At 42.4% G+C, this 27,993-nt stretch overlaps 1 long non-coding RNA gene and 1 pseudogene across 1 annotated transcript; both read left to right on the forward strand.

Moving 5' to 3' along the window:
• Positions 1-8,410: 8,410 nt before the first annotated feature.
• LOC117981077 (uncharacterized) lies at positions 8,411-21,890 on the forward strand. The gene is made up of 3 exons (XR_004672595.2): positions 8,411-8,547; positions 17,641-17,688; positions 21,672-21,890. It is a non-coding gene; the product is annotated as an uncharacterized LOC117981077 (long non-coding RNA).
• On the forward strand, positions 14,641-16,978 carry LOC100973836 (nucleophosmin-like; annotated as a pseudogene).
• Positions 21,891-27,993: the final 6,103 nt, after the last annotated feature.

Consider the following 27,993-nt stretch of genomic DNA (forward strand, 5'->3'; position numbering starts at 1 on the left):
AAACAACCTCTGAACAGCCTACTTCCCACTACCAGGCACTTTTGGGAAACCTACTTTTCATAGGTGACAAGGCTGTCACCCTGTTGGGGTCATTTCTTCATGCTATAAGAAAGTCTTATTTACCATGCCGATGTTAATAATTTTCTAAGCAATAAAATCAATATCATCATTGAGGTTTATTTCACTCAGGGTATTTTTGTCCCTATTTCAATTTATAATCTTTTCTATCTCAGTGGTATCTGCCAGACAATTCAGTCTTTATCTGTAGCCACAGAATACATATCTCAGACTGGCTTCACTCAGTAACTTCCAAATGCTCATTTTCCTAGCAGACCCATAAAATTTTCTGTTTGTAATAGCCTGTACTTAACTCTAGTCTAAATTTACCTTTAGTTTATTTTTGTAAAGATGCTTTGGGTATTAACAGAGCTAAGATGCCTCTCCAGGGTATGCTTCTGTATTCCGTGTTTCTCTCTACCAAGCAAAATTTCCCAAGACCTTGAGCCCTCTTGTCTATCTAGTCAGTGAATTGCCATTGCTTTTGCCCATAGTCTTCCTGATGATGGCAGCAAAACTGTAAATTAAGAGCCAAAGCCAGGGATACAAATGGAACTCTGCAAAGCTCCAAGCAGAGGTTCCAGAAGCCAGAAAAACAAACATGCATGAGCTCTCAGGGAGATAGCATGATGGGCTGAGGCATGAGATAAGGGGCCTCTGTTCCCCCTCTTCTTGCTGGGGCCTGGAGGAAACAATGCGCCCAGTATTTCATTCTCCTGAAAGATGGCAAATTACTCCCATTGTTGAATGTCTACCTTCCTTGCAGGCACGGGCTGGCCAAGTGTCTCCTGGAGTGGGGAAAGGAGATGAGCCCCCTAAATGTCCTGTTTCTTGAAACTTCCCATATCCTTGTAAGAGTCTTATATGGAGGGAGAAACCTATTGAGAAGGGGTATTGGAAAATCAAGCATAGCCCTCTGATGGGTGATGATTAACTGTGCTGTTAATCTTGGCTGGCAGCTTGGTCAAATTCCCTCCCCAGGATTGGCTGTTTTTTTCCCATGTTACACTAGTCAGTCTCTCTCTTGCACGCTATCTTTAGGCAATTGGCCACTGTTAACATCCATGCTCTGTGCCCTACCAAGTGCCGTCAGCTTTCCTCAACTCTTCTCTGAGAAGTACCTGAATGGTAACTGAATTGGTAACAGTGTGTCTGTGTCACAAGGCCTGGACTAAAACAGAGATGTGGCTATATCTGGCCCAGGGGGTCAGTGACAACTCCCCTTCCTGCATTTATTTGCTTTTACTTGTATAACAAGGTGCCCTGATAGGGTACTTTCCCTGAGCCTTTTGCTTGCTTTTGAGAGAAACTGACAGCTGTATGCTTAGTAAGTAGAGTCACATGGGACTAGATCTTTAATTGAAGAGTTAGAGGAGTTGAGTTGTTCCTTTCAATGTGTTACTATAAGGCATCAGAGTGCCTGCCCTGGACAAAGGGGTAAGGGGACTTTATGTCTGACTTGGAAGAGCCAAAGTGCAATTTTATTACATGCATAGATTGTATAATGGTAAAGTCAGGGCTTTTAGGATATCCATCACCCAAATAACATACATACGTATGTACTTAACGTACTCACTAATTTCTCATCATCTACCCCTGCCCAGCCCCCTACCCTTCCAAGTCTCCAGTGTTTACCATTCCACACTCTACGTCCATGTGTACACATTATTTAGCTCCCACTTATGAGTGAGAACATGTGATATCTTTCTGCATCTGACTTTTTTTTCTTAAGACAGTGGCCTCTGAGGCCGGGCGCGGTGGCTCACGCCTGTAATCCCAGCACTTTGGGAGGCCGAGGCGGGTGGATCACGAGGTCAGGAGTTCAAGGCCAGCCTGGCCAACATAGTGAAACCCTGTCTCTACTGAAAATACAAAAAAAATTAGCCGGGCATGGTGGCGGGTGCCTGTAATCCCAGCTACTCGGGAGGCTGAGGCAGGAGAATTGCTTGAACCAGGAGGCGGAGGTTGCAGTGAGTGGAGATCGCGCCACTGCACTCCAGCCTGAGTGACAGTGTGAGACTCTGTCTCAAATTAAAAACAACAACAACAAAAAAGACAATGGCCTCTGGTTCCATCCATGTTGCTGCAAAAGACATGATTTCATTCTTTTTTTAAAAAATGGCTGAATAGTTTTCCATTGTGTATGTGTACCACATTTTCTTTATCCAGTCATCCATTGATGGACACTTGGGTTAATTCCATATTTTTACTATGGTGAATGGTGGCATTAGTGTTTAAAATCTGGGGAGAAGATAGATCAGTTTGCATAAGAAGCCATGGAATGGGACTCCCATCTCTTCTTTCTAAGATTTAGAGTTTCGTGTTGGTTTTGAGTCAGCCTAAGTGGCCCTAATCAAGACCCAAAGGCCTGTCACACTTTGGGGCTGGTGAGGCTCAACAACTGAGCATAACACAGAGAGACGCCACTCCTGTCCTGTGTCCTTTACATAAACAGCCTCTGAACTGCTGAGGCCTGTTGGGGAGTGAAGTAAGCAGGACGGTGGAGAGGCCATGCAGGAGCCATGGGGAAGGTGGAGCTGTGGAGGCTGGTGTGTAGGGACGGCTGCTCTGCTCCTACCAATCTGTGAGAACCTGTGGGATAGTTTTTGAGGACTCCTCTTGAGGGTTCGTAGAGCATCTTTGTGGGGCTGAAATTTCTGCCTGGTTTGGAGGATGCTGTGGAGTCAGCAAACATTGAGCTTAAATATTAACAGGATATCATCGTAGACAAAAGCCAGGGCAGCCTGGGGTCATTCATCAAAATTCTGAGGGTACCCCTGCTCTCACCTGCATGGCTGAGGGGCTGAACCATGCTCTCAGCTTGTTTTCTCAACATTTTGGGTTGCTCCATTGCTTTCAGAATCCCATATACTCAACCAGGTTCTTGGTTTCATGATGCTTTAGTCAGCTTGGGTTAACATGACAAGATACCATCGACTGAGTGGCTTAAACAGAAACTTATTTTCTCACAGTTATGGAGGCCAGAAGTCCAAGATCAAGATGCCGGTGTGATGGGTTTCTGGTGGGGGCCCCTTTCCTGGTTTGTAGATGGCTACCCTCTCACTGTGTCCTCACATGGTGGGGAGACAAAAAGAGAGGGGAGGAGGGGCAGGGGAGACAGGGGGAGGGAACTTTCTGGTATCTCCTCTTATTAGGGCACTAATCCCATCATGAGGGCCCCACAGTCAAGATTTCATCTAAACCTAATTACTTCCCAAAGGCCCCATCTTTAAATACCATCATATTGGGGGTTTGGGCTTCAATGTGTGAATTTTGTGGGGACATAATTCAGTCCATAGCACGTGGAATGCTCATGAGCCTCCCACTCATATCTCAGTCTTCCTATAAAGGGAAAACTGTGCTTATTCTTCTATGGGCAGTGACATCTTCCCAGGAGGGGGAGTACCCACTCTTTCTCTGAACTTTTGCTCTCTGAACAGTCATTTTTCATCTTCCTTGACTTTGCTCTGATCTCCTCCTTATGCAACATACCTGTGGAGTCTTGTGTCCTGTCTTTTGGGATGTCTCTAGCCAGGGACTATGTCAAGATAAGGAATAAGAGCTTAGTTTTGCCCCTGCAGCTCTCCCCCTCACATCTCAGGGATGCAAAGAGAGTTTTCAGGTCTCATCCCCTGTTGTGGTGGAATCTGGGGAGGAATAAATTCTAAATAGGCAGCCATAGGCTGCAGGGAATGGAGGCTGCCCACTCACAGCCCGGGTAGCACTGCTAACCACCTACTCCTATGGGTCAGGACTTTTTTGCTGAAAGCTGTGGTGATTATCAAAATAGTAAACAACCAATAACTCAGTAAAAATGGCTGCTGACCATAAGCCATAGATGATGAGACGGGAAAGATCCCGTGACCCCCTTCGCAGGTGGGAACTGGAGTGGCTTGTTTCACTCAGCCTGCTACTGGCCACTCCACGCAGGAGTGTATGAAACAGTGAGTGTGAGAACTGGACGAATGAACATTGAAACTGGCTGGTCGCTCCTTTCTGGCGCGATCAGGCTCTGTGCGGGCCCTGTACAACCAGTACTCTTTCAGCTCTGCCGTCCAGGGATGGCCAAGTGCCAACCAATGCAGTGAAGGATCAGGGTGGTAGCCCCTACCCGCTCAGCACCCGGGTTCTCGTCTGGTGTCCAGGAAGAAACAGGTCACACAAACTGTTTAAAAGGTGATGAATGCAGAAGCCTTTATTGAGCGGTGGGTGGCTGTCAGCAGAAAGGGAGGCTGGAAAGGGGATGGAAAGGTGATAGTTCTCTGAAACCTGGCCGTCTTCGGCTGGGGCCCCTCTCCAGAACCATGCTGTCTGAGGTTAGCTGCATCTATCTGTAGTCTCGGACACTCAGTTACTTTTCTGCTCACTGCTTAGCTACTTGTATCCTTGACACTCAGCTGCTTGTATTGCTCTGCCAGCTGAAGTCTTTTACGGACATAGGATAGGGGTGGGGCAGGCTAAAAGGGCAACATTTGGATGAAAAAAAAAAAAAAAACAGGCTCAGCTGTTTTCACTTAGGGAGTGGTTCAAGGCTTAAGGGTGGGATTTAACCGAGAGCCCTGCCCTTCTGTATCATTACCACTATATGGATGTAAATGAGCTAAATATCAGCTCTGGTTGTAAGTACCAGGACTCCGACTCCAATTGGGCTAAATAAGACTCCTCCAACTGGGGAACTGAGGGTGCGTGGGGAGAGGCTATGGTTTAAGTTTGGCTGGATCCTGGGGCTCGAATGCTGCTGCTATAGCTTTGTGTGGGCCTCTGTCAGTCTCTCACCTCTGTCCTCCCTCTTTGGATTGTCCTCTTCCTGGAGGCAAGCTCTCCTAATGCAATGAGGAAGACAGTTAATGAAAATCCCATGGAAACACCCTTCCAGTTTAGCAACCAGCCCCAGTGGGAAAAGGCACTTCTCTCACTCTCCGCCTACATAGAGAAGGGCTCCACTGGGTCGTCATAGCTCATGCCTAGTCCTAGGGCAGTCACTGTTGTCAGGGCAATGAGGTATGATAATTGACCCAATCTGGGTCCATTTTGTTTCTGTGTGTATGTGTGTGCTTAATTGCATCACGAGACTCATATGGAACAGGGAAGAAACAGTTCCTCAAAAGAAACTGGGAGGTGCTGGCAGGCAAACATGAGAACCATCTACTATCTACTTGTTGATAACAAGATGTTGGTAAAGAGTAGAAGAGCTCCTCTCACCACAAACTTGTGCACTGCTGTACTTGATTCAACTCATATTTTGGATGCTGCTTCTAAAATTGGTGGGAGGAAAATCCCAAAAGGTTGACTCATGGTGATGAGAGTAGTGAGGGAGGAAGGGACTGCCTGTGTGGTGTGGTTTTCTTTCTGTGGGTTTACAGATGAATTATTGGGTGCTCTACTTCTGCCTTTCCCTGGGGGTGTCTAGTAGACACCAGTGCAGGGCAGGGAAGGTGAGGTTCTCAGGCCACCTCCCCAGAAGCTCTCTCTCCTGAACTGGCATCCATGCACACCTCCCTGTCATGCACATGCAGTGTTTCTGTGCAGGGTGTGGAGACACAGCTCCTTGTGGTGCAATGAGGAGAGGTTGCATTAATATGACTCACTCTGTTTTTTAAAGGTTTATTTTTATCAGCTGTGCATGGGTTAGGGTTAGAAGGTAGTTGATGTTTAGGTATGAGTGGGAACCTGCCTCCAATTTTCATTCACTATAATTGGATGTGGATGGGTTTTTTGAGCAGACAGTAGGATGAGAGAGGGGGCTTAAAGAAAGGAGGAGAGGGCCCACTTTTATGGGAGATTGCTCCAGGCAGAGCAGCTGGAGAGCAAAGAAGATTTATAGCTGGAGGTGGGCACAGCAAACAGAAAGGGAAAAGAGGAAAATGATGTGGGTGGAGATGGATGGAGATGCAGGGAGTGAGGAAGGTGCAGAGAGAGAGGCTGGTGGAGAATTTGAAAGCCAGGAGTGATTTAGTGAAGCAGTGATATGGAAAGAAGGATTTGAGAGTTGTGGTGTTTGTGAATCAGCCATGCAGATAAATATTTTAGCCATCGTGATCAAAAATGTGTATCACAATTCATGGGATGTACAAGCAAAACCTAGGAGGGTAAAGATTACAGATGGATGTCCACTGTCACCACTATTTTGCTAATTTGATTCTGTAGCTCCTTAAACAGTAGCTAACTCACTTTTATTGAATGCCCTTTATATGCCAAGGACAGAGCTAACCACATTACCAGCGTTGTCTCATTTCATGCTCATAACAATCCTATGAACAGGTGCTATTTAAGCAACCCTATTTTATAGATGGAGAAATAGGCTTGATGGCCCAGTGTTTTAGTTTCATGGGGCTGCTGTAACAAAGTACCACAAACTGGATGGCTTGGAACAACAGAAACTTATTGTTTCTCAGTTGTGGAGGCTGGAAGTCTGAAATCAAGGTGTCAGCAGAGCCATGCTCCCTCTGAAGGTGCTAGAGAAGGATCTATTCCATGGCTCTCTCCTAGCTGTTGGTAGTTTCTTGGCTTGTAGCAGTAACTGCAACCTTCACCTGGCATTCTCCCAGTGTATGTCTGCCTCTTCACATGGCATTCTTTCTATAAATGGATAAATTTTGGATGAGGGGCATATCCAACCCCAGGATGACTTCATTAACTAATTTTAACTGCAATAACCCTATTTCCAAATAAATTAACATTCTGTGGCACTGAGGATTAGGACTTCAACACATGAATTTGGGAGGAGGGACATAATTCAACCTGTAACACCCAGGAACCCATGGACACCTGGGGTCCTATGTTGGCAGTGCTCCTGGCCTGTTCCCACCTCCTCTGAGGCCTCTGGCAAGGACAGGCATCCCCCTGCTCTGCGGCTGGCTCTGGGGCTCAGCTGTGGTGCACACACTACAGTGACAGCCTTGGCCTGATGGGCTGGAGTCATTGCCAGGGGGCAGGTGCTCTGGCCCGGCCGCCATGGCAGCTGTGTCTTTGTCATCACTGCCATGTCTTGCTGACCCTCTGGAGAACCTCCTACCACTCTTTGTCATTTTTTGTTTGTCCTCTGTGAAATAGACTCACAGCCTCCGTCTATGTGCTTCTCCATCTACGATGCCTGTGTAATTGTTTCATAAATGCTTTTGGAAAATGATTTGTTTCCATTGCAAATGCACCATGATTCACTTTTGCCTTTCTATCTGTGGATTTAAAATGGATCTGCACTCCCCCTGCCAAAACCCCAGGAAGGCAAATGTAAACAGTGTACCTGCTTAGGGGTCCCACTGTCTTTGAGAATAAAATTATCAGCATCCTTTCTCTTCCTTAGACTATCTTCAAAAGCTGAGGCCTGTTGTACTACTTCCTGGGCTGGTTTCTGTTCAGCAGCATATTTGATAGGGAACTGTGATTTGAATGATTCTATCAGTTCCCCAGCAAAGCAAGCCTCATTCTTGTCACTCCTCATTCTTATTTGGAAATCTATAGAGGACACACACAGTCACATTCCCCTTTACTTTATAATGTTCCAATCAGCAGCCAGCATAATGAAATCCAATTCATATGTTAGGCTGTTGTGGTTCTAAAAATATTTCACATCCCCCTGAGGGGCTAAGGCAATTGGAGGAATCAAGGTGTTACTGCAAACCTGTCATTTGCAGAAAAGTTCTTCAATCATTTTTGGAGGTGGTAGATTTGTTCTTAAGAAAACAAAAATAGATCAGCTCTCCAAAATGAGGCTGCCTGTGAGATCGTTCCACTGATCCTTTACTCAGATGCCAGGCCCTGCGTGCAAGTCTAATGATCCCTCACTTCAGATATATATGAATTATTAAGGTCAGTTAATTAACACATTTTTCTTCTGCTGAAGTAATTAGATGAATAGAGCTCTTGCCCTCTTTTTGGCTTTCCTGGCAGTTGCTCAGGGCTGAATAGAGGCAGTAAACATATTGCCAAACAGATGCTAACCAGAGAAGTAATTTTTCAGTTTCCATTTGATTTCTGAAGTGTTATCCTGCAACTGAAATAAGCTCCTACTTGGGGATGGTAGGGGAGGGCAATGGGGAAAAAGAGAGAGAATGAGGTGAAGAATGAGCAACAAGCCCTCACACAAATCTGCCTGAGAGCATCTTCTAGATACCCAATGTTCATTTTTCATTCCACCTAATTTTTTAATACTTCCTTCACAACATCTCTATGTCATTTGCACAAAAGTTATCCAAACTGAATATTTATTACAGCTGTTTGCATGAATGTTCCCAGGCCATTTCCTTTCTGTCCCTGGTGTGGCCACAACATTTTAAGTGGCCAGAAATTAGGATTTGGTACGTTTAAAGTGGTTTGTCTGTAATATGTGTCTCTTGATTTTTCTAGGTCAGTGGTTCCCCAGACTGCCTTTGTACCAGAATCATCTAGGGGCACATAAGAAAGAACACCTTCCCAGCCTTTACCTAAGATTGATGATCTCAGCATCTCTGGGGACTGGCCTGGAAATAGGAGTTTAAAACATCTCTCAGGGTAAGTCTGATGCTCAGTCAGAGTGTGGGAGGTGCTGTTCTTCGTAATGGAGATGGAAATGTCAACACTCAGGAGCTCTCCTTCTCTTTGCAGACAGGTGAACTGTGATCATTCTATACCCTGGGCCTAATGGCCAGTCCAGGGAAGCCTCCTGAGTTGGTCCAGTCAAACACACGAAATGGCATTGATGGCTTGGTCTGTGGGTGTGATATGCATTACTCAGGATTGCTTGATGTTTTTCTCTCCAGGGCCTCTGCTGGAGCAACCAGCATTTTATGAAAATTGCCTTCTGTGGGAAGTCTGGCTGAGGAGGCAGTGTCCCATAGAAGAGAAAGATAAAGACATAGGTAGCCACTTTCAGACTTCCAAGAGCTCCAGTTTTTTCACCTGTGAAACAGGTTTAATCATAACCCATGCAGCTGTAAGGCAGGAACAAGGTGATGTGTGTGTGAGTCCTAAGTAAGTTTTAAAGCACTGTATTCATGGAAGGATGATGATGATAGTGATACTGATTTCAGCAAAACTCTGATAGAGATAAAGGAATATAACAGAGGGTTGGAGAAGAAGGGATAGAAATTGTGCTGTCCTTAAGGGTGGGGCAGGTGGCCTAGCGGCGTCATGCCTGAAACACAGTCAATAAATGTTTCCTTGCTGAACATTGCCTGGCTGAAATTCTGTGTGATTCCCCTGGTATGTCTTTCCCATATTTAGTAAAATGTAATGATCACTTTTCCTGGTTTGAGCAACATTTTGCTTTCAAAAATATCATGGATGCAAGGAAGTTCCCTCACAGTGATTTGCCATAGCTCCACACCTCCCGGGAATGGTCCTGGAGACAGGCCTGTGCATCGAGGCACATGGAGTGGGCTGGTCTATAGCACCCACCTTAGGAACTTGGGGACTTCATGAGGGGCCCGACTGCATGACAACTTGCTAGAATTCCCAAGAAAAATGATGGAGGAAGCATTATGATCGGTGGTAGGGCTCACAGACAGTAAAGATTAGAAGCCACGATCAAAAGAAGGGATGAAAATGGCTCCAGTTGAACTCTTTTTGAAATGGCAGAGTTGAGGCACATGGGATCTATAGCTGGGATCCTGGGTCACATTCGTTGACAGTTGGGAGGGATAGCAGGACCTAAGTGCTTTATATGCATTATCTCACTTAATTCTTATAACAGCTCTAAAGCAATAGTATAATAAGAGGGGCACAATCCCTTATTTACAATTTGGAAACCCAAAAATCTTTGAAAGCCTCAAGCTTTTCATAATTCATTTGAATGTGAAATGAACCTGACCTGAAATCTTTTGACAGCAAAACCTAACTAGAACTTACGTGAGACTTTTTCTAGTTTTGATTTATCCTACCTGTTGTAAATATTCATGTTTTGCTGCAGAAATATTAATGAATTTGATTATAGAGGAGTGCATCAGAGCTCACTGGGTGTGTTACATAATACATGGTATATACACCATGCTACTGTTCTATCATCCAGAAATCTGAATTCTGAAAACATGTCTGACCTCCTCCCAGAGTTTTGGAATAGGGATTTTCATTCTGTTTCTCCACTTTCACAGAAAAAAAATGAAGCTTAAATCAGTGAAGTATTAGGTTGGTGCAAAATTGCAGTTTTTGCCATTACTTTCAATGTCAAAAATCGCAATTACTTTTGCATCAACCTAATAATTTGCCTAGGGTCACAAAGCTGCTAAGTTGGGAACCATGGTTGTGCCCCAAGTCTGTTGTGAGATATTCTGCTAAGAGTTGCTGTTTCTTCTTTGGTTTTGAATCCCTTTCCCAAAAGCTTTCCTTTTTGTTGTCCTGGTTTGTGTGGCAGGCTCCAGGAGGAGGTATGTGTGTGTGCGCATTGTGGGAAGTAGAGTCAGGTCTTCCTGCTTAGCTACCCATACTCATGCTGCCTTGTTCTGTAAATACCTTGCGTTTTTCCTAAAACACAAGTCTGATCATTCCACTCACCTGCTTAAAAGGTTTTAGTGTACTGTTCATAATAGCAAAGATAAGGAATTAACCTAAATGCCCTACAACAGTAGGCTGGATAAAGGAAAGGTGGTACATATACACCAAGGAATACTATGAAACTACAAAAAAGAGCGAGATCATGTTCTTTGCAGCAACATGGATAGAGCTGGAGACCATTATCCTTAGCAAACTAACACAGGAACAGAAAACCAAATACCACACGTTCTTACTTATAAGTGGGAAGTAAACATTGAGTACACATGGACATAAACAAGGAAACAACAGATACCAGGGTCTATTTGAGGGTGGAGGATGGGAAGAGGGTGAGGATCGAAAAACTACCTGTTGGGTACTATGCTGATTACCTGGGTGACGAAATCATCTGCACACTAAAACCCCATGACACACAATTTATATAACAAACTTGCACATGTACTCCTGAACTTAAAAGTTAAAAAGCAAAACAAAACCCTTTTAGCACTGCTAGAAGGTCAAGTCCAAGCTCCTTAGAATGGAATATAAAGACGCCCTGCACTGGTTCCCAACTGGCTGTAGTAGCGTGGGTGGTTAAAATATGGACTCTAGAGCTGTATCACAGGGTAAAACCTTTCTTCTGCTGCCCCCTAGGTGTTTGTATCCCAGGCAAGTCTTCTCTCTGCCTTAATGTTTTATTTTTTATTTTATGTTTTTTGAGGTAGAGTCTCACTCTCTTGCCCAGGCTGGAGTGCAGTGGCACAATCTCAGCTCATTGCAACCTCTGCCTCCCGGGTTCAAGCGATTCTCCTGCCTCAGCCTCCAGAGTAGCTGGGACTACAGGCGCCTGCCACCACACCCGGCTGATTTTTGTATTTTTAGTAGAGACGGGGTTTCACCATGCTGGCCAGGCTGGTCTTAAACTCCTGACCTCAGGTGATCCACCCGCCTCAGTTTCCCAAAGTGCTGGGATTCCAGGTGTGAGCCACCACACCCAGCCTGCCTTAGTGTTTTATCATGTAAGGCTGATTTAGTCATCCACTTCCTAGTGTTGTAATGAGGCATGAATCAGTTAATACAATGTAAAATGGTTAGAACAACGTACACAGTAGGCACTCAAATGACACTATTGTTTTCATGGTTTCTCTGGCCTTGTTGTTGCTGCCCGGACTCTTCCTGTCCCCATCTGACCACACGCTTTTTGACCATTGCTTCTAGAACAAGGAAGACTGAAGCAGCCTGCTCCCCCTGCTGCATGCTTTTTCCTTTCCTTTGTCCTATTGTCTGCCTGTCAAACACCTGTTTATCTTTGACAACTGAGTTCAAGAGCCATCTTCTCCTTAAAGACTTCCCCAGTTTGCTTTCCTCCTTCCTGTCCTTTGGGTCTCCACGATGCCACATTTGTATTTCTGTCACGACCACCGACAGTATTTTAAAGTCCTTATTGGTGTCCTGATCTGTTTCTTTGCCTGAATTTTAAGCCCCTTGAGAACAAATCCCCTATATGTTTGTATCTCCAGTCCCTGGCAGAGAGTCTGACACAAGCCACATAATCAATGTGTGTGGGTAAATGCTATAAAGAGAACTCGTTCCAACTTGGGTAGGAATTTCTGCTATGGATGCCATTTACAAGCGACAGAACCCACTCTTGCTAATTTGAGCTGAAAAGGAACATATTAAAAGACAGCTCACAGAATTTCCAAGAAGCCACAGAATGGGGCTTTGGATGTTTTATAGCCAGGAATACGATGCAAGTCACATCAGTGGGTTGTTCTGGTGGCGGTCCTCCTGCCATGCTGAGCCAGGACAGGGATTTGCCTTGCTGACATTGAGCATGGGGCACTACCTTCAGACCGTTGCCCCTGCTCCCGCTGAAAGCAGAACGTCTCTGTGGCCACCCTCTGCCATCCTGACTGGCATACTATCACATAGTGCCTGGGTGGTGCCTTTTAATTGTATTGCTTTCTCCCAAACTGAAATCTCCCATGGATGCACCTGACTGGTGGAGCCTAGGTCAAAGGCTTCTACATAGACTGCAAAGGAGACTAGCAAGGGGAAGGCATCTAGTTTAAGAAAGCATGGATTCATAAAGTAGGAGTGCCGAAGAGCAGAAAAGGGGGTTTCAAAGATGCTGAGTGGCCAGAATATGTGGTGAGAATGACAACGGCAGTGAGAATTGACACCACCAGCAGCAGCAGTGGTGGTAAAGGGGTGATGGCTGGACAAGGCTGTTAAGTGGTGAGAGGAGAGGATTTCAAGGGCAACAGGAGGGGAACTTCAACGGAGTTGGAGCATGGGATGCCTAAGACTCCGTGTAGAAAAATGAGGGAGACATTTGAGAAAGTTCTAGACTACTGATTTTCTTTCTTTTCTTTTTCTTTTTTCTTTCTTTCTCTCTTTTTTTTTTTGAGATGGAGTCTTGCTCTGTCGCCCAGGCTGGAGTGCAATGGCACAATCTTGGTTCACTGCAACCTCTGTCTCCCGGATTCAAGCGATTCTCCTGCCTTAGCCTCCCAAGTAGCTGGGGTTACAGGCACTCACCACCATGCCCAGCTAATTTTTGCATTTTTAGTAGAGATGGGGTTTTACCATTTTGGTCAGGCTGGTCTCAAACTCCTGACCTCAGGTGATCTGCCCGCCTCAGCCTCCTAAAGTTCTGGGATTACAGCCGTGAGTCACTGCACCTGGCCGACCACTGATTTTCTTAGCTGAGTTTTTCATTGCCCCTCCCTAATCTTCTCCATCAAGACTGGTATCCTCTGGAAAAATGAGGATCACACTCACATATGGCAATTGTGTTCTTCTAAAAAATGCTGGCTCTGAGGGATTCATTGGTAACAAAAACGAGGAACTCTTCATAATCGAAATCAGTGCTGTTCACCAAATGTTCTAGATATGCACTGTCTGATGTGGTAACTGGGAGCTACACATGGCTATCAAGCACTTGAAATGTGGATAGTGTGACTGAGAAACTGTTAACATTTTTTTTAGGCAATTTAAATGTAAATAGCCACATATAGTCAGGGGCTAACTTATTAGATAGTGCAGGTGTAGATAATTTGATCTGTTTAGGAAGGCAAAAGAGATCACTACATTTGTAAAATTTAAAAATATATTTGAGGCTGGTTGTGGTGGCTCACATCTGTAATCCCAGCACTTTTGGAGGCTGAGACCAGCGGATCACTAGAGGTCAGGAGTTTGAGACCAGCCTGGGTAACATGGTAAAATCCCGTCTCTACTAAAAAATACAAAAATTAACTGGGTATGGCGACTTGCGCCTGTAATTCCAACTACTGTAGAGGCTGAGGCACAAGAATCACTTGAACCCAGGAGGCAGAGGTTGCAGTCAGCCGAGATTACGCCACTGCACTCCAGCCTGGGCGACAGAGCAAGGCTCCATCTCAAAAAAACAACAACAAAACAAAGCGTATTTTAAAATATATCATAGACTGGCATATAACCAAGTGTGTTTGTTGGCAAAAAGCCACTTTTTAATTGATAGAAATATTTTGGGGCATGATGATTTAGCAACAAATGTATAAAAAGTGAGATAGTAAATTTAATTTTTTTTTTGGATGGAGTGTTGCTTTCTTGCCCAGGCTTGAGTGCAGTGGTGCAATCTTGGCTCACTGCAACCTCCGCCTCCTGGGTTCAAGCGATCTTCCCACCTCAACCTCCCAAGTAGCTGGGACTGCAGGTGTGGGCCACCACACCCAGCTAATTTTTGTGTCTTTAGTAGAGATGGGGGTTTCACCATGTTGGCCAGGCTGGTTCCAAACTCCTCCTGACCTCAGGTGATCCGCCCAACTTGGTCTCCCAAGGTACTAGGATTATAGGTGTGAGCCACTGTGCCCAGCTGTGAATTTAATTCTTAATAGTGATTCTGCACTGTAAAGTTTGTTAAAGTAAAGATCTTAAAACTGGGGTTTGCAGTAACAATATTTTCCAACTAGGACATTTTGGAAAGCACTTATTTGTCAACAAAAGAAAAACGGCCAAATGTTTGGGATTGTGGTCTTTGAATCACACATCAGAGTCACTGTGGCAGGCTTATTATAATACAGACTGCAGGGTCTCACTTTTAGAGCTTCTGATTCTGTAAGTCTGCGGGGAGCTGAGGATGAACATTCCTCACAAGTTCTCAGGTGATGCTCATACTGCAGGTTTGGGGATCACATTCCAAGAACCCCTGACTTAAAGAAATGCTCTTTTAAAATTTAACTTTTTCCTTTAAGGACATCTCAGAATCTTTGATCTGTAAGTATTGCTCTGGTCCTCTGAAACTCCCAGAGGGAGCGGTATATGAGAGATATCCCATTAATTTGATCATAGAACCCTTCCCCTTAGGGTAAACCAAGGATTATAATTGGAGAGACACAATTCTATGAAATTCAACTGAATTCAACATAAAGCTTAGTTTCCTCATTCTTCCACTTCCTCGATCCAGCCACAAAACTAGGGTTCCATGGGCTCAGTTCTAGGCTGCTTTCTGTTTTCCATCTACCCTCTCCTCACAGGAGAGCTCACCTGGGGCCATGACTTGAAATGCTGATGATGCCCCATTTGACATCTCCTGCAATCTCTCCTCTGAACCCACATAGTGCATCCACTGCGTACTTAACATTTTCATCTCAAACTGAATGTGTCCTGAACTGAACTGTTTCTTGTTAATAATTCCCCCTGACCCACTCTGATTTCTCTCCTGGTTTTCCCTACTCGGGAAATAGCATCACCACCCACCATCTGGATTGTCATTAAACCCATCAGCAATAGTTGTTATTTCAGCCAAAAAAAAAAAAAAATGCGTATAAGAATGTATGTGTTGGGTGTGATTCTGTTCTGTGGGGCCGTTCCCTGGAGCAGTAGCCGTTTATCTCTGTTTGCCGTCTCTCCCACATAAGTGCATGCCACCCCTCCATGGAGGATTCGATGAACATGGATATGAGCCCCTTGAGGCCCCAGAGCTATCTTTTCAATTGTGAACCAAAGGCCGACAGAGATGATCACTTTAAGGTGAATGATGATGAAAATAAGCACCAGTTATCTTTAAGAACGATCAGTTTAGGGGCTGGTGCAAAGTATGAATTGCACATTGTTGAAGCAGAAGCAATGAATTACAAAGGTAGTCCAATTAAAGTAACACTGGCAACTTTGAAAATGTCTGTGCAGGCAACAGTTTCCCTTGGGGGCTTTGAAATACCACTACCTGTGGTCTTACAATTGAAGTGTGGTTTAGGGCCAGTGCATATTAGTGGACAGCACTTAGTAGCTGTGGAGGAAGATGCAGAGTCAGAAGATGAGGTGGGGGACGTGAAACTCTTAGGTATATCTGGAAAGTGATCTGCTCCTGCAGGTGGTAGCAGGGTTCCATGGAAAAAAGTAAAACCTGCTGTGAAGATGATGATGATGATGATGATGATGATGAAGATGACGAGGAAACTGAAGAAAAACTCCAGTGAAAAAATCTATATAAGATATACCAGCCAAAAGTGCACAAAAGTGAAGCCAGAATGGAAAAGACTTAAAACCACTAACACCCAGATCAAAAGGTCAAGAATCCTTCAAAAAACAGGAAAAAAGTCCGAGTGCAGTGGATCACGCCTGTAATACCAGCACTTTGGGAGGCCGAGGTGGGCAGATCATGAGGTCAGGAGATTGAGACCATCCTGGCTAACACAGCAAAACCCTGTCTCTATTAAAAAATACAAAAAAGTAGCCAGGTGTGGTGGTGGGCACCTGTAGTCTCAGCTACTTGGGAGGCTGAGACGGGAGAATGGCGTGAACCCGGGAGGCGGAGCTTGCAGTGAGCCGAGATCGCACTACTGCACTCCAGTCTGGGTGACAGAGCCAGACTCCATCTCAAAAACAAAACAAAACAAAACAAAACAAAACAAAAAACAGGAAAAAATCTCCTGAAACACCAAAAGGATCTAGTCCTGTAGAAGACATTAAAGCAAAAATGCAAGCAAGTATAGAACAAGGTGGTTCTCTTCCTAAAGTGGAAGCTAAGCTCATCAGTTATGTGAAGAATTGCTTCCAGATAACTGACCAGGAGGCTATTCAAGATCTCTGGCAGTGGAGGGAGTCACTTTAAGAAAAGAGTTTAGACAATTTGTTAAAAAAATTTCATCTCATTTCATTTCTGTAACAGTTGATATCTGGTTGTCCTCTCTGTGATGCAGAGTGAGAACTTTTCCTACTGTGTTTAATAAATGTTTTCCAGGTTCCATCGCCAAGAATTTGTTGTCCAAAATGCCTATTTGGTTTTTAAAGATGGAACTCTACCCTTTGGTTTTAAGTATGTATGTAATGTTGTGATACGATATAATGGTAGCAGTGATCAGACATGGAAATGATGGGGAGACAAAAATATATATGTGAAATAAACTCAGTATTTTAATAAAGTAAGAAAAGAGTGTGTCTATACTTAAACATGATCGCAACCATAATACATGTATGCATGTGTGTGCATGTGTGTATGTGTACATACACAAATGTCTCCTTTTATCCATCTATAACGCCACATGCTAGATCAAGACATGAGTCATCTTTGATACATCATCACATTCTTTAAAAAATGGATGACTCCTGTTTCCCCAGGTCATGCCTTCATGGGGGTTACTATGAGGTCATAATGTAAGAAAGAAAAAAGGTATTTCTCTACCTCTGTTCCTGTCTATAATTGTGGAAACGGAGATGGCTCTCAGATCTCTCCAGCTGGTTCAGAAAGCCCTGAGATGCCTCACATGAGCTTAGGAGCTAGTACTCTCTGCCAGACTGCCCTCTCTTCCTCCCTCTGCCATTCTCTCCTACATCTCCCTGATTCCAGAAGGAGGCAGGTCCAACTTCATGCCCAGGCTGCTGTATCCCTCTGCTCTGATGAGCTCCACATTCCCTGGAAGTGAGAAGGGATGATTAACTCCTTCATATTCTGTTACACAGGCCAGAGGAGTATTGTTTTTCATGCTCTGTACCTGACTGAAAATTTAGTGAAAGAAATCTTTTATTTTTCATTTCGTGTATTCCAGGCTCTTTTGCTGTGACTCAGGCAAACAACTGTCCCTAAATTTCCTTTTCCTTCCTGTACTGACCTAGTGCTCTTGGACCAAGTTTGTATAACTTTATTCTCCTTTCTTTTAGGAAGACTTTTAAGAAGTGGCTTCTTATTCCTCATGCAAAGAGAACTGGGTAAGTACTGCCCCAGTGGCCTTTCCTGTTTTCTTCCTGTAGTGTATCCAACCTCTTGCTTCTTATGCATCCTGCCTCCCACATTGGCATACACTTTTATGTTTGTATATGTACATGTGTGTGTTTATATATAAGTTATATGTCTACTTATTTCCACTACTCTGTAGGCTCTTTTTTTGGCCTTCTTTTTGTAGTGGCCTGAGTTGTTCCTGGTGACCATCAAAAGCAGTGTACAAGGGACAGAGAGGTAGATTTTGTCCTTCCAATTGTGTTGGAAATCTAAAGATGATTAGATCCCTGAATGCAGGTTCCTTAAACTCAATCAACCTTATTCACATTAAAGAAAAGATTGAAATTGCAACCTGAGCTTCAGAGGAGCATGTCATCGAAGGGCAGGACTTTCTACCTGTCTCCCCCTCAATTATGCTATTTCGATCAGTGCCAAACTTCTCTCGGTTCTCAGAGCCCACAGGGGCTGCAGACACTATTGGGAGTCATGGCACCTTAAGCACAGTTTAGCACAAGTGCTGTCTTGATTGCTCTTCAGAAAGCTGATGGGCAGATGGAGGCTCTTTTTAGGTCTTCATTATTAGCAGTTTATCATGTAGCATAATGTCACTTAGGCAACGTGGTACAGTTATGATGACATAATTTAAAAATCAATACACAAGGAAGGGTTTGTGAATTAAATGTGGCATTTAAATTTTCAAATGTAAAAGAGCACAAACATAGATTTAAAACACACATTTAAAAGTAAATCATGCCTGTGGTCGGTTGCTCCTCTTTGTAGTCCAGTCCCCAATAAATACACAATTTAGAGATTAAATAATTTAGAGATTCATTTTGGACCCTGTGCCAGTTTGATTCCAAATCATTCACATCATTGGATGGATCTAGCTTTCACTTGAGATGTTAAAAAAGTTTTAAAATCCTATGCTAGAAAGGTAGTTTAAAGAAAGGAAACTTAATTGACCTTATTCACATTAAGGAAAGATCTAAACTACAGCCTGAGCTTCAGAGGATTGTGTCACTGAAGGGCAGCACTTTCCACTTGTCCACCTCTCAGTCATGCTGTTTCCATCAGTGCCAACCTTCCCTCGGCAATCAGGGCACACAGGGGCTGCAGAGACTGTTGGGAGTCACGCACCCCAACTGTACCACATTGCCTAAGTGAGATGTTTAAAGAAAGGAAAATTCTTAGCTCCTGGGAGGTAGGGGCAAATGGGTGGGGTATTGAGCCAAAAAGGCCATTCCTGACTTGGCATTTCCTGAGAATTCTGAATGCCTGCTTCAGTGCCATCACAGATGCACCAATTGTGTCAGCATTAGCTTTCTATTTTTCTCTCCAGAGCAATGGTTTCCAAATTTAGCTGTACAACAGAATCACCTGGGGTGCCTATTAAAAACACAGGTTCTTAATCCATTTGGGTAATCAGATTTAGTAGGTCTAGGGTAGAGGGTAAGACCAACTCACCCTTAGAGTTGTTCACAGTGCTTTGAATTTACTTGCCTCAGGGATTTTTGCCTAGGAAAAAACACAAACTGAAGACTAGCTCTTCTAGTTTTTCATGAAAACTGAAATTCAGAGTGGCAGCTGCTGCTAGATGACTCTGGTCCCAATACGATTTCTTATAAAGTATTTGGAACAGCTTTTCATTTCATCTCAATTTTCTTTTACCTTTCTCTTTAAATTAGATTATTTGTTCAAATTTTATTGCTTGCCTGGCAAGTATTTTGTAGGACACCATGTACCCCCCAAAATGCACTCATTATGATACTATTATTAATTATTAATTGCTTCCAAATAGAATCCTTCAGTAAGAATTATTTTTGGCAAGTATCATGTACTACTTTCAGAATTATTTCAGTTGTTCAAAGAATTATTCATAGGGCCAGGTGCGGTGGCTCATGCCTGTAATCCCAGCACTTTGGGAGGCCAAGACAGGCAGATAACTTGAGGACAAGAGTTTGAGACCAGACTGGCCAACATGGTGAAACCCCATCTCTACTAAAAATACAAAGAGTAGCTGGGTGTGGTAGTGCGTGCCTGTAATCCAGGCTACTCAGGAAGCTGTGGCAGGAGAATCACTTGAACCCCAGAGGTGGAGGTTGCAGTGAGCTGAGATTGTGCCACTGCACTCCAGCCTGGGGGACAGAGCAAGACTCCGTCTCAAAAACAAAACAAAACAACACCAACCAACCAACCAAACAAAGAAGTATTCATAGTCCATTTGGCTATAATTTACAATATGGTGTACTATTCCATTTAAATTTCATATGTGGTCTGTGTAATAATAATGGTATTTCAAATATATGTATATATGGATGCTTCTATTTGTAAGTGGGTGAAAACATAATCAGCTATTTCCTCTCTTGAAGTGACATGTAAAGTAAAAATATAATCTCCACCCTCACATTAACATTCTAAGAAATGGGTTGGTAATCAGAGAAATTTAAATAGTAGATGCAAATGAAACTGTGTACATTATTATAAACATTTTTTCGATTTGAATGTTCAAAACCTACAAGTTCTCATTATATCTTCCCAAAGGGTGATTAGAGGAGACAGAATTACCTAACTTGAATAAATCAATTTTTTGCAGTGTAATAACTCTCTGATTTTAAATTCACCATTCAAGTAAAGGTCTAATATTACCTATGTTGTACTCAATAAATTTGAAATGGTTGTGATTATGTCTCAACTTTACCTTTCCACCCTGATCTTTTTTATTCACTAAGAGACTAGTCCCTATCCTTTGCCAGGCTCAGATCTATGCCTGATGGCCAGTTGCACGGAATGGCTGGTAGCAGCCAAGGCTTATGGATTCACAAAAGAGTGAGTGCCGAGGAATAGAAATTACTTACCTCACCCTTGATTTCCTTGCAAACCATTGATCAAATTCTACCCTAAGCTTGTGATTTATTGCAGTTAAACATTTCTCCTTGCTCTCTATCTTCCCTTTTTAAAGCATATAGCTGTTTTTCATTCTTTTTTTTTTTCTTCAAAGTTCAGTTGCCTATGGGATCAGAATTTTCTTGCAGGAGACAGTTTTTGTCATGGTAAACAATTTTTACCTAAAGGCAGTTCTTGCTCTAGGAAGCATTTTGTACATAAAGTAGAAGTTGACTCCTTTTGGGTGCCCGCTCAGCTCACCATAACCACCACATCTCTACCTTCATTTGAGAACTCTCTCTTGATCCACAGGGATGGGCTACCGATAGCCATGTTTATATATACAGCCTTGAATACCTTCCCCAGCCATGGGTGTTCACACTTGATTCAAGTTGAATCCACTATAGTCTGTTTCCTCAGAAAGTGAAGTTGGGATTCAGACAGAGATAAGTTAGTCTCTGGGGGTGACTATCACTGTAACATGTGTCATTTAGCTTGTCCTTTAGCTCTGGGAGCAGTAATGCTGCAAAACACCCACAAATCTCAGGGTCACATGACCATCATCATTTATTTACACTCATGTATATGTGCTTGCCAGGGATTTGGCAGTTCTAGTCTGGGCCCAGCTGAGAAGCTCTATTACATGTGACTTTTATCCTCATCCTGGCACTAGTGGCCTAGGCTGCAAGGTTCTTATGACAATGCCTGAAGTACAAGGATACCAGTGGAAATGTGACAGATCTCATAGAAGCTAGGCTTGGAAGTGGCACTTTCACTTCTGCCCCATTCTGTTGGCCAAATAAGTCAATGACTGACCCCAGTGCTCTCCGCCCCTTGATAGAGCTGCAGTTATATGGCACATGGCATCGATATGGACTGAAGGGATGAGCGGTGGGTGATAAGAAGAATCAAAGCCAGTGATATAGTCTATTATGCATGTGAACTTGGGTTTACCTGTGGGTGGCCATATTCCTCCATGTAGACCACAAAATAGGGAGAGTGCATCTGTCTTGAAAAAGACTGACACAGATACTTAAAAACAGAAAGGAAGGATATCTCTATCCTGATGACTTTCTATTTCTGGTTCTAGGTCTTTCCTGAGTCTTGGCTACATCTCCATTCTTGGTTTCTGGGCAAGATCTCTGAGTCCTTTTAATAAATCCACTCTGTGTGAATACTAAAAGGAAAATGGAAAGGAGGGCAAATAGAATTAGCTGATTTTCTCATGAGGAATCACAGTACCAACAAGAGCTCAGATTAGCCATAGCTGTGTGTGTGGCCGGGTGGGAGACACAGAAACTGTAAGCAGGTAAGTAGAGGGTGATTTTCCCAAACGCATTTCTTTAAAATTTTTTTAATTGACAAGTAAAAATAGTATATATTTATGGTTTGCACCAAGATGTTTTGATATATGTATACCTTGTGCCAAATGCATTTCTAAAATTACATATACATCAGGAGCTTGAACAACTTCCAACTAAACAAGCTCAGTTGGAACAAGCTCTGGGTGGTGCTCATAAGAAAGTTTTGGAGGATCTTTCACCATTAGTGAACTCCACTCTTTGTGGAAAGTGTTTAAACTTCCACTGAGTACCTTTTCTCAACAGGAAAGTAAATAGAATGCAAAGCTTTATTGGTCAAGTAGAAGGGGAGAAAACTTTATTCTAATATGTTGTATGTTACCCATGGTTGATTACCTCCAAATTAATATCTCCAGTCAGTTCTGACTTCTACTTTAAGCTCTGGATTTGCATGTCCAACTGAGACGGGAGATCAGCAGGACTTGTTTTCCAGGTACTGGTCATGACCCCATTCACGAGGCTGCTGATCAAAACAGAATGCAGTAAAACAACTGAGGCTGAGTGTGGTGGCTCACACCTGTAATCCCAGCACTTTGGGAGGCTGAGGCGGGTAGATCACTATGTAAGGAGTTCAAGAAACTGGCTGAAACCAGCTAAAACCAAGATGACAACAAAAACAATCGCTAGTTGCCCTCATTGCTCATTTTACAGTAACTATAAAGCATTAGCATACTAAAAGATACACTCACCAGCACCATGATAATTTACAAATACCATGGCAATGCCCAGAAGTTACCTTATATAGTTTAAAAGGGAGAGGAACCCTCTGTTCAAGGAACTCCTCATCCCTTTTCTAGAAAATTCATGAATAGCCTGCCCCTTATTTAGCATATAATTAAGGAGTGGCTACAAATATAGCTAGCCAGCAGTCCACTTGTGCTACTCTGCCTATGGGCCAGCTCTGCTCTGTCTATGGAGCAGCCATTTTCCTGTACCCTGTTGCTTGAATAAACTTGCTTTGCTTTCACTTTATCAGTTCTCTCTCATATTCTTTCTGGTGCAAAGCCAAGAACCATCCTAGCTGAGCCCTAATTTTGGGTTTGCTTGCATCACAACGGCCTATGACATCCCTATTTGAATGTCTAATGGGTATCTCAAACTTCAAATATCCTGAACGAAGCTCCTGGCTCCCCATTCCCCTAAACTTGCTCCTCCCGAGTCTTTTCTCACTATAGTGCGTGATACATCCTTTCATCTAATTGCTTAGGCCAAATACTTAAAAGACATCCTTGATTCATCTTTTCCCTGCATTCAATCCATCAGCCATACACTTGATTTTCAAAGTATATGCTGACTCTAATCATGTATCACCTTCATTTGGTTGCATTTTCCTGAGCCATCGTCATCTCTCGCTGGTGTTCCCTGCTAACTGGTTTCCCTGTACCCTCTCTTGATTCTCTAAAGTCTATTTTTCTTACAGCAGCTAGACTGGTCTCTATAAAACACCATCAGTCATTTCACTCCCCTTCTCCAAGCCCTACAGTGGCTTTCCATCACACCCCTAATAAAACTTACACTTTTCTTTTGGCTTGTTCTTTCACATCACTCAGGTTTTGCTCACCTATTACCACTTGGACAGGTGTTATCTAATTATCTTCTCTAAAGCAGCTGACCTGCTCTCCTCCCTGCCAATTTCCTTAACCTTTATTTTTCTTCACAGTACTTATTGCTCCTTGAGGTTATATATTTATCATTTACTTGTTTGTTGAATGTAAAAATCCATGAATACAGGGACCTGCCATTTGTGTTGCTGTATTCTCAGCCTCCAGAAAAAAGCCTGACACATAGTAGATGTGCAATGAAGATATTTTCCATATGAGTAAAAAATGAATCTTGGGGTACAAGGTATTCAGGGCCACCATGTTGCACAACTCTTTTGGAGCCCATTTAGTCCACAGCTGCACATGGCATTTCTGAAATTTGCAAAGAATAAGCCTATATAGTGTATATTTTACAAAGGGAATATTTCCTAAAATATTTTTGTGCATTACTTCTACAGGATGAGGGATCAGAATGGGCCTCCCCCACCCAGTTGTAGGTGGCAAGAAGCTGTATAGATGAGCATCTTTCCTGGTTTACAGATGATGAAATAGAAGGCATCACTCTATGTTTTCCTTCCATCCTAACCTTCCATTTTCCTTCAGATCATATCAGGTTAATTTGCGCATAAGAGCTTCTGATTACTCTGTGAAAACGGTGGATAGAAACAAGACTTTTACATATCAGAGAATAAGTCTATTTAAGAACCCTAAGTATTTCATCTAACTCAGAGTGGAAGAAAAGTAGATTCCCATAGCAGCCTTTGAGAGGGGAAGGAAATCCTGAGCTGTGGAATCGGGATAGCATGAGAAATTTCTGGGTCCCTTGGGCACCCCCTGGGTTTGTCCACATTCTTATGGGAAGGGTTTATGTGTGTTAGGTGTGCGTACACCAGAGCCTGCTGTGTACCCTTGTCCTTCACTTTAGTATGTCACAGCTTAATGAGATCCCTTACAGGATTACTTTCAATTCCCAGATCAATTGATCTTAACTCTTTGAGCTGTCTTAGCTGATGCAGAGAGAGCTGTACTTTTGAAGGTTCCTGACCACCCGCAGGATTCTCCTTCACCCTCTCAGTCTACTGCCTAAGAGCTCACTGGAATTGGTCAACTTCCCCTACATAGCCCAGCAAAAATGAATGACATCCTCATGTTTGGAATGTTTCTTCTTTTACCTCAGTGTGCTGGTGACAGCTCAGTGTCAGTGCAACTCACTCTAGAATGTTTCTTTCCCCAAAACAATTTCCTCTTTATTTCCATTTCTGCCTTTCTGATTGGGAAACTCACCATTTCTTGTGTGTGAATTACTGGTCACTTGAACAGAGTAGAAGTTCCCGGAGCTTTCCATGCCACCCCTCTCTTCGGTCTCCCATTTGAGTTATGTATTAAATGTGAGATCCAGACAGTCATGGAGGTTATCTGCTAAGCAATTCTTGCTTGACATGATATCTAAAACTCGATTGATTTTTTTTGGTTCTATGCTGACTTGACTGGCCATGATTGCTCTTAATTCACCTGAGATTTGGGCAGGAATTCTTGTTTTTAAAATTAAGCAGAAGCAGCAGCCAGCTCTGTTTGAGAGGTCTTAAGCAAATTTACAGCCTCAAATGTTAATCTGAAAGTCAATCTCAATTGAATCAATATTTTTTACAACGATTGCACTCCTTTTTAAACATCTTTTTTTCTTCTTCTCTCTTTCAAAAATACTCTGGCAAGACATAGGCAGATGGATGTCTGCACAAGGAAGCGTCCACTTCCCTTCATTCACGAAGGGAAACTAAATCTAACTTATCTAACAGAATGCTGAACATTGTGGGAGGACAGTTGAATGAACTGTCAAACACTCTGAAGCCTCACCATAATGCAGACTGGGAGTTTTTCTACAGGAATATGTATTCTGACATTTCTGAGAATTAAAATTTGTGGTACAGGATCCAAGACTGATTTTTGTCTTATAGCAATTTTCAAGCTTTATGAGACTGGGTTCTAGTGGCAACATACTGGCACCCTTATTATGGCTTCAGGGGAGTCACTTAAATTGTGAGTGGGCTGGTATGTGTATAAAGAGAACAATGATTCTTTTACAGCCTTCTCAGAAGACTAGAGATGAATGAGAAATTCTAGTATTTATCTTAAGCTTATATTTTATTGAAGAGATTTAGCATTGGCATTTCAGACAAGATTTTATTTTTATAAAGCATTGTCCTTTGTAATTTTGCTACATCTCCCCATAGGGGTATTTGCATAGTTAGACATATTCTCTTATAAGGTTTTACTATTATTCTCATTTAGATTGGCCATCTAGTCTGCCCCAAATTTAGGAAATAATTGAGTTTTCCAATATTTTCCTCTGATTATATGCCTTCACAATACAGGGGAAGACAAAAGGTACATGACATTTTTGAGGTGGCCTACTGTGCAAATCATATTAAGCATTTGTTTTCTTAAGATCAAGCAATGTGCATCATAAATAGCCTCACCCCATTCCTATCCTCTCCTATGTTCAGAGATGGGGTGAGGCTTAGGGGAGTCTACTGCATACATTTCTATTTCTTGTTTTAAACAATAGAGAATTTTTATATTTCGATGAAGCTGCATCAAAATGACTACATTAAAATCTCCTTGTAAGCCAAAACAATACTTGCAAATTAACCCTGTCATAATATCTTTCTTTGGAAATCACTTGAGTTGAGAAGCCGACATTTAAAAATTATGGAACACACAGTTATGAATATAGAACAGACTATAAATAGTATCAGCTTTGAAAAGGGAAAAGCAAAGAGGCAGCTGTCAATGGACGGGAGGTAGAAGGGGAAGGTGAGATGGAGGGCAAATAAGAGTGTTAATATTCTCATTTTACAAACTGTAGTCGAGATTGAATTGAATACGTTCAAATAGTTTAATGATTAAAACAATAAAGATAAGCAATAGATGAATTAAAATAGTTATCTAAATATCAAAAATGAGGAGGCGAGAGGAAGGAAAGGTGGGTAATAGTGTGTGCTGAATCCTTGCCTATTGTGGCAGAAAGGCAATAGATACACATGGTCTAAAGTTGATAAATCAGCCATGAGAACCATGTTCAGCACATGGAGGAGCAGAACAGAGAAGAGGGAATGAGAGGAGATGGGAGATCTGGAAGGCCTTTGCGCTGAAATCACTAGTCTAAGGTGATAGGAGATCTAGAGAGGATTTTAACTCTTAGTTTGCAAAAGGCATTTCATACACTCTGGAAGTGTTGTTACTCCCATGTTGAGGAACCAAGATATCTAGCAAAGCAAAGTCTTGGTCTTATAGTTGCTAAGTCAGAATGTTTTACATGCTGGTTACCCATGGTTGTTATCTGTGGCTCAACAACAACCCAGACTGAGACTGAGCCTATAGCCAGGTAATCTGTGGGGGGAAAATGTCAGGATTTAGACTGTACTAAAAGAAGATAATATACAAAATCCTTGCATTAGTCAGATAGTTGTTAGGTTATATTACATCTATTTTCAGTCAAAGCACTTGAGAAAAATAGGGTAGAAAGAGAAAAAAGTTTGGAAAAGAGACTAAAAAGGTTAAAGGATGTAACGTACAGCAAGTCCTCATTAACTATAGATCCATGTCCTTATTTCTATTCCAAATATACCAAGTAGAGGGATCTCATAGACTTTGTTTCTCTTGAGACAAATATTGGCTTAAGAGACAAATATTGGCTTAGCAATTAGTATAATTGCTGCTTATGTCAATTGGCCCTAACTAAAGCCAACAAAAAAGATCTATTAAAAATTTTAGAGAATACCACAATGCTTTTACACAATTATTTTGCTTTTGCTTTAATATTTTCATATAACATTACAGATGTGGTTGAAGCTCCCTTTGCATCCTCCCCAATTTACTCACTTTAAAAATTTTTCTCAAGCTAACTCATTATTTTAAAATGTTTGTTTTCTGCCCAAATTAATTTTAAGACATATATTGTATTTCTGTCTTTAAACATCAAAAAAATTTGTTTTGTGTGTTTTTAAATAAGTGGAATTATGGCATAAATAACATCTTACAAGTTATTTAAATGTCAGTTTTTCATTACCTTTATTGAGAGATAATTCACATACCATACTATTCACCCAGTGAAAGTATACAATTAAAAATTTTTTAGTATATTCACAGATATGTGCAACCATCACCATGGTCAACTTAAAAAATATGAATATGTGTATATATTGTATACATGTGTGTATATGAATATGTGTATTTGACTGTGTGTATATGTATATATGTGTATATATATGTATATGTGTGTGTATATGTATATATATAATGTGTATATATATACACACACACACATACACACACACACATGCATATATATATATATATCGAGAGAGAGAGAGAGACAGACAGACAGACAGACAGGGTCTTGCTCTATCATCCTAGCTGGTGTACAGTGGCATGATCTTGGCTCACTGCAGCCTGGACCTTCTGGGCTCAAGTGATCCTCCTACCTCAGCCTCATAAGTAGCTGGGACCA

This window comes from Pan paniscus, chromosome 6 (genome assembly GCF_029289425.2).
Source record: "Pan paniscus chromosome 6, NHGRI_mPanPan1-v2.0_pri, whole genome shotgun sequence".
NCBI lineage: Eukaryota > Metazoa > Chordata > Mammalia > Primates > Hominidae > Pan > Pan paniscus.